The sequence below is a fragment of the Bactrocera latifrons genome, unplaced genomic scaffold, assembly GCF_001853355.1.
Source record: "Bactrocera latifrons isolate USDA-ARS-PBARC rearing strain unplaced genomic scaffold, ASM185335v1 scaffold_931, whole genome shotgun sequence".
NCBI lineage: Eukaryota > Metazoa > Arthropoda > Insecta > Diptera > Tephritidae > Bactrocera > Bactrocera latifrons.
In genome coordinates, this window is record NW_017537636.1 from 40706 (window position 1) to 48185 (window position 7480).

Genomic DNA, 7480 nt, shown 5'->3' on the forward strand with positions numbered 1-7480 from the left:
CTACATACATTTAAAGATCGAATGGGTCTGGCCAGACCCATATGAACATCGGAGGGTTAAAAACCCTTCATTTAATAACTTAATAATACTAATAAATTATTTAAAGTTTTGTAATATATATAATGAAATACAAACATACTATTATTTCGCAGCATAGTGTATAATTAACATCAATCACTCTTACCACTCACACTAACATTCTTAACTCCACCTAAATTATTTGCACTACTGTATATACCTACATCATATTAGCTTAAGGCCTCAGATGCCACAGCTTCTACTTTATATATTGTTCTGTAATTTAGTTATAGTTTCAATATTCTTGTAAATAAATAAATAAATAAATAAATAAAAACTTCAATAAGGTAATTAGGATATTGTTTGCCCGTCGTGGAAATCTACTTGTATAACTGCTTGTAAACATCTCTTCATTGAAGTATCTAAGATTTTCAGCTTAACGGGTATTATTTGTTGCCACTCCTTCTGCAGTTTCACGCTTAGTGTCCTCGTAGATGTGTTTTCTCACCTTGCGTTCCAAAAACTACCAAAAATGCTCAATAATGTTTAAATCCAGGTTCTGTAGTGAAACTTTTAATTGTCGTGAAGCATAGTAAAGTCATTCTTTTATATTGTGGCCCTTTTGTTGTAATATATTCTTATATTGATAAGGATAAATTTTCCACTTTCGTACTGCAGCCACAGCCCAAATCATAACAATTTCACCGCCTTGCTTGACAATACAGATTTGATGCTTACGATTCTTTGCTATATTAGCTTTCCACCAAACTTAGCTTTTCCATCACTTCTAAAAAAGTATTTCAACTCGTCTGTTAATAAGTATAAATATAAATATACATAATATATATGTATATATTAGGTTGTCAAAAAAGGCTTGCGGTATTTTCGCTAGTTGGCGCTGAGAGCGCGTAGTTCCAGTTTTATTCGTCGCATCGGGTCATGCTATACCTTTTTGGAAAGCTCATTTCACGCGCTAACACGTGTTTGATTGATTGTCGTTTCTTTGAAGTCGTTCGTGAGTTATAGCGTCGCAAACATGGAGCAAAATATAGAGAAAATACAGCATATTTTACAGTACTACTACGATAAAGGCAAAAATGCATCTCAAGCCGCCAATAAAATTTGTGCAGTTGCAAAGGTCGAAGATGGTCCAGAAGGAGGTATATCTTCGATGATCTATCGACCGTATTTGAAAGCTTTGTGCCACTCATAGCTTTTGTTTGTAATAAAACTGAATAACCGTAAACCTTTTCCAACGTTGGAAACGATTCCGCACATGAAATTTGATTAGAAATACAAAATTTGGTACAAATTCCTTGTTGGATATTTTTATCCATTGTAAAAATTGCAACGCATTACTCAGGTGTACTGACTTAAGCAGCAGCTGTAAACAAACAATTTCCGGGTGCTTTTTCGTCCCAAAGTATGTTAAACCATTGGAATATGAGCTTTTGTTTTAATAAAATGACCTTAATAATTTTAAAAACTAATACTTTTTGTTGTTACGGGAAAATAGGCTTAGCAGGGGCACAGAATTTGACATTTACCTAGGGTGGTAGATTGTCTTGAGCCGACCCTGTAAAGAGTTCAATGAACATTAACGATACAGTAGACGCTATTTAAATAAATTATAAAGTATAATTAAGTATACCGGCGAATACACAATGCCAAAATTGAATATTTGTTGAAAAATATTAGAGCTGTTCAAGGTTATTACAAATGAATGAGTAATTGTGTGAGAGCATGCAAGTGTCACACACCGATTTCATTATTGTGTACTGTGACTATTACAACTGATTGGTAAATACTTTTTACTCTAGAAAATTATATTATAATAAGTTTTAACTATAACAAGTAAATTACACAACTCAACAAAAACCAATTATTTTTCTGCCCTGGATATTTTAGTAAATTTGGACGCTTTCCAGTGTCCACATTAGGACCTGATTCATGAAAATATTGAATCTCCTCTTGTTTTTATGATATTAAATATTTTGATAAATGTCGGCTTGTTGGCAATACGAGGGCTGCTATATATATTTCTGGCCTAATAATGAAAATAGGAATATTTATCAACGAAAATGGTTTTCTTGTTTTTCAAAATATTCTCCATTAAGATTTATACACTTTTGCATGCGCTCAAACCAATTTTCGAAGCACTTTTTCCACTCCGATTGAGACACCTCCAAAACATGGTTTTTGAATGCTTCAACAGCATCTTCTGGCGACGAAAATCGTTGACCACGCATTATTTTCTTGATGTGTGGGAATAAAAAGAAGTCATTGGGTGCCAAGTCAGGGCTGTACGGCGGATGACCCATCAATGACCCGGTCAAAGAGGCGCTGGTCTGAGCCGATGTGTGGGAGCTCACATTGTCATGGTGCACAATGATTCGTCTTCTCTTGTTCGTTTTTCGAATTTCTCCGAAGACTTCAGGCAAACAAATGGTGGTGTACTACTTAGAATTGAGCGTCCTACGTTGCTCAAGCGGAACAGTCGCCACATGACCAGTTTTGCCGAATAAACAGGCAACCATTTGCTTCGAAGTGCTTCTTCCACGAACAACTTTCGTTGGATTGGCTCGTCTTGGAAGACCCACACGGTCGATTGCTGTTTTGTTTCGGGCTCATGCGCATAGATCCATGATTCGTYACCTGTGACGATCTTATAAACGTCTTTTGAAGCACCGCGATCGTATTTTTTCAGCATTTCTTTACATCAATCCACACGACCCTTTTTTTGAGCGATTGTCAAATTGTGCGGGATCCAACGAGAACAAACCTTTTTTACGGCCAGGTATTCATGCAATATCGAATGTATGCTGGTGGGAGAAATGCGTAGGCATGCCTCTATCTGAAGGTATGGTACGTACAGCATCGATGTTTTCTGGCGCAACGGCTGTTTTTAAACGACCTTCACGGAATTCGTCTTTGAGCGAGCGTCGGCCACGATTGAATTCGTTGTACCAGTTTTTCATAGTGCTATAGGATGGTGCTTCATAGCCATACAAAGATTTTAGTTCATCGATGCACTCTTGTCGTGATAATCGACGTCGAAAGTTGTGAAAAATGATCGCACGAAAATAATTCCATTTTTTGACCGAGATGAATTTTTTAATACCCTGTAAATTAAACAATTCACAATTAAATGACAAAACGTTCTGAGTGATGTTATGCTGAAAAATGTCAAACTTTCCAATGGAAATGTCAGATTGCCCCTGGCAACACTTAGTGTTGCCTAGGCCAGAAATATATATAGCAGCCTCCGTATAAATTCAGTTTTCCAGACATGATTTGGGTTCTGCGCACTTTTTTCGCGCATGAAAATGTCTCGTGATCCTTTTTCTCAGACTCCTTACCGAAAATATGCGAACAATTATGCGGGGATCGTAAAAATGTTACTAAAAATACGCGGGGAAATATCTTCTACATTCTACAAAGTTTCTTGTCTTACTTAATAAAAATTTCGCTTTCGTTTCAAAGGTAATTCGCTTAAACTACTTAAAAATATTTTAATGATGTCGCCAAATACCCAGATATCGGTAGAATCTATGGATGTGAATAAGAAGATGTCACATCTACACCAAAGGTATTTTCTCAAAATCAACTCAAGTATTTAATAATTGATCATGTAAGAATTTGTAAAACAATTTGTCAAATCATTATTGGCTCTAGAAATATATTTCAGTATCCTCCGCATTCATTGGTACTTATAGTGAGGAACTGACAGGGCGATTCAAGCAGGCTCTAAAAGTGATGGAAGAATATTATTAAGATTGTTAAGATCGTCATATGATGACATATTACTGCTGGTCCTTAAAAAGATATTGACGTGTTATTGGAATAAAACACATGTTATCGATGCTTTTCTTTTTGTTTACTTAATATATAACTGATTTGGATGATGATGATGAGACGAGTTGAAATTCAAGTGTCTGGTCGTCCGTCTGTGCAAGCTGTAACTTTAGTAAAAAATTAACATATTCTGATGAAACTTAGTACACATGTTTCTTGTCACCATAAGAGAAAAAAAATTTAATTAGGTAATTAGGGGCATTTGAAGTTTGAACATATTAAAAAAAAGTCATGGTGGCCTTTAGGCTTAATGTATTTATCTCCCAAACTATTCGAACTATATTACCTAAACTTACTAACACCAATTCTTTTGGATCCTTATTACGGCAGGATGAAATCGAATGATATATCGGCTCACTCCCCGTAACTAAAAGTGCAATAAATCAGTGACTAAATGTGTTAGAGACATTAGTTTATACATCTTGATGATCTTGCAAAATTGATACGGGAGCATTGGTCACAATTAGGGGAATCACAAATTACCAAAACTGCTCGACCAACTTCAACCAACTTCGGTACAAATATTACTGTAACATTTTTTGTTGCGCTGCAAAAATGAGCAAAATCGGACTAAATTACACTATGTTCTCATATAACTTATTTCTAAATTTCTTTTGATTCTTTCACTTTTGAATATACAAATCAAAAACCAAAGAATATAAGCAATGAGATATATTATTGCAATTCGGTGATAGCAGTGGCGGATTCATAGGGGGGAGGCATAATACTCGAAATTGGGATTCTTTTGTGACGTTAAAGACTCTGTTTTTTATTCAAGGTCATTAGATCGATCTAGCATCAGTATTACTTTAGATTTGGTTAAATATTGAACAAATACCTAGAAATCCATTTCAAAAAAGGTACTTTTTGAATATGGACAAATTCTTTGACAATCTTTTGAATCCCAGGCACTTAAACAAATCTTGTTTTCAAAATCTGATTTATTAGGTTTTATGTAAACTTTCAAACTCACAAAAATTCGAAGTTAAGGTCAAAACGTGCTTTTAGCACTTTTTATATCGGATTTGGAAACTGTTTATGTGAACATGTTACATACATTTGAGGAATGTGGGTTAGTTTCCTATTAAAAGTTTCTAAAATTTCATACGACCGCATTAGAAAAAATAGTTGAGTTTAACGGCACGATGCAGTTATCTAATTTGCCGCAAAATTGTCGTTGATCGTCAAAGCTCTGACAAAAATTAGTAATTGAATAAAATAAGGAAACACCGGGGGAAAGTATGTCACCCGCATGTCTAAGATTTATAATATCTTTTTTTCAATTTATTAGGATTTGATATTAGGTTAATTTGAAATTTTTCCATCAATATATATGTATGTAATATAATAATCTTCAAGTTTCAAGTAAATGTTTAATGAGGGAGCAATTTATTCAGCCCACTTTTAGGCGATATCACATATCCCGGAACCCGACTCACCGATTTCGACTAAATTTAGTACGTAACATTCTTCTAATATTCCTGCCTCACATTGTGAAAATTTACTTGATTCTTTCATTAGATGATTTCATGCTTTATATACCAGCCAATATTTGAGTTTTCTCAATGAAAATTACAAAACATTTTTTACTCATAACAGTATATCTTTGTGTATAAATTAGATTTGGCCGAAAACTTGACCTTATCTCCATATAACTATTTCGAGGATTTTCGAACAACCGGTTGACTTTAGTTTGTTTTATAATTCTTGTTAAACAATTTTTTCTGCGAACATTAATTTTTTAATTGTCAAATTTATTTACCCACAGTCACTTTTAATAAAACACGTTTTTCACAATTCGTTAAAAAATATGCATAAATTTAAGTTCGAGTGTAGCCGAACTTTTTGTACTCCCGCAATATGAAAAGATAGGGGTGGTTGTAGTTTAATTTCGCCCATTTTCACTTAGGCGAACAAAAACATTATAGTATGAATGACATATATCTACGACTTGCTCTATATTTTATGTTTAAACTATTACATTTTATTATAATTAATCATAATAATTATTCTACTATTTCTCTATATGTCTCGATTTTATATTTCCAAACATTGTAGAATCCAACAAAAAATCGCAAAAGGAATTCACCAGTTGGCACAGGTGGTGATTGAAGATCTTCTGTCTTTAGCACAAAATCCTTAATGATTAGGTCATGCTAGAAATGAAATGATTTATGGTAAAATATCCCGAGCACACGAAATCTTACGTTGTAGGGGCAAGTGTGGTTTATATTGGAATATAATTGCAACATTTGAATAATCAATTTGCCAAAGGTTTTCGCTTCCTTTATTTCATAAACTTACAAAAATCTGTTGAATAATTAAACAAGAAAGGACGATAGCCATTTGCCTTTCTATAAACGTCCAAGTTCCCGCTGATGTTATTTATGGGCGATTGCAAAAAGTGAATATGAAGGAAAAATGCGACTTTATTGCGGGACAAAACTTTAAGCTCGCTTTATCGGAATTCTGCGAAGCTTTTATTGTAGTTCACACACTTGATATTCGTAAACTTTATATATGCAATAACCGATGCAAATTGAATAAGGATATATAATCCAGTGATAACTACAGGAAAAGTTCCCAACTTCATTTTGTTAGAACAATGTGATACAAGGCGCGCAACTTAGCGATTGTAGCAATTCAGTAATCCCAACATTTGTCGTGATTATTTTATTTTTCGTTTTGGTAATTGCTTGTTATATTTTCCAAACCAAATTTAATTGCATACATATTTTAATGAGAAAATTTATTATTCTAAATAATTATGCCAGCTGATGCGCGAAATATAAATATGTAGACTGTTTTGAAATGTGGCGCGAATTATAGATCACTGCTCACCAAAAAGTCATGACAAGATGTCTATAGCCATCACGTGCGTTTTCGGATGGTCATTAAAATATACGCACTTTACATTTCTTTGTATTGCGTAAACAAGTTCAGTTTTTTTTTTATTGAGAAAGTACTAAAAATAAACAAATAAATTGTTTTCGAGCTACATTTAAAGTAAAAATGAAAAAAGCTACTATTCTGAGCTTATTGGAACGTGAAAAAGTAGACTTGTTTCACTCCCAAGTACTATCCAATCGACACATTGCCAAACAGATAAATCGCAGCTCCAGGACTGTTGATAGATATTTAAACTATGCAGAGGCATATGGAAAATCACTCTAATTATTGGAGTTCAGTTGTCTTTACTGGCTTTCGACACTATTAACATGATTTGCGGAAAGATGACCTATATATATTTAAGTCACCACCACAACCGAGACATTGATAACTTGATCAGAATCTCTTTTCTTGCTCTCTCACTTGTCAGCTGGCAGGGCACCCTGATCTGTTTTCTGAGCTGGCAACAAAACACAATCAGAGTGCCTTCAACCAGCAGTTARTGGWAAAGGCGGGATGCCAGAAGAGCAGCGCTATAATTACTTGACGAAATTGGTGTAAAATTAAATTTCTTTGAACTGTGCGAACATATTTTGGCAAAATAAATGTTTATGTAAATTAATTAATGACTTTGCATTTTAGCATTTATATATGTATGCATTTTCAAAGTGTTTAATTTAGTGTTTTGTATAATTTATTAAATACGCAAGCTAATATT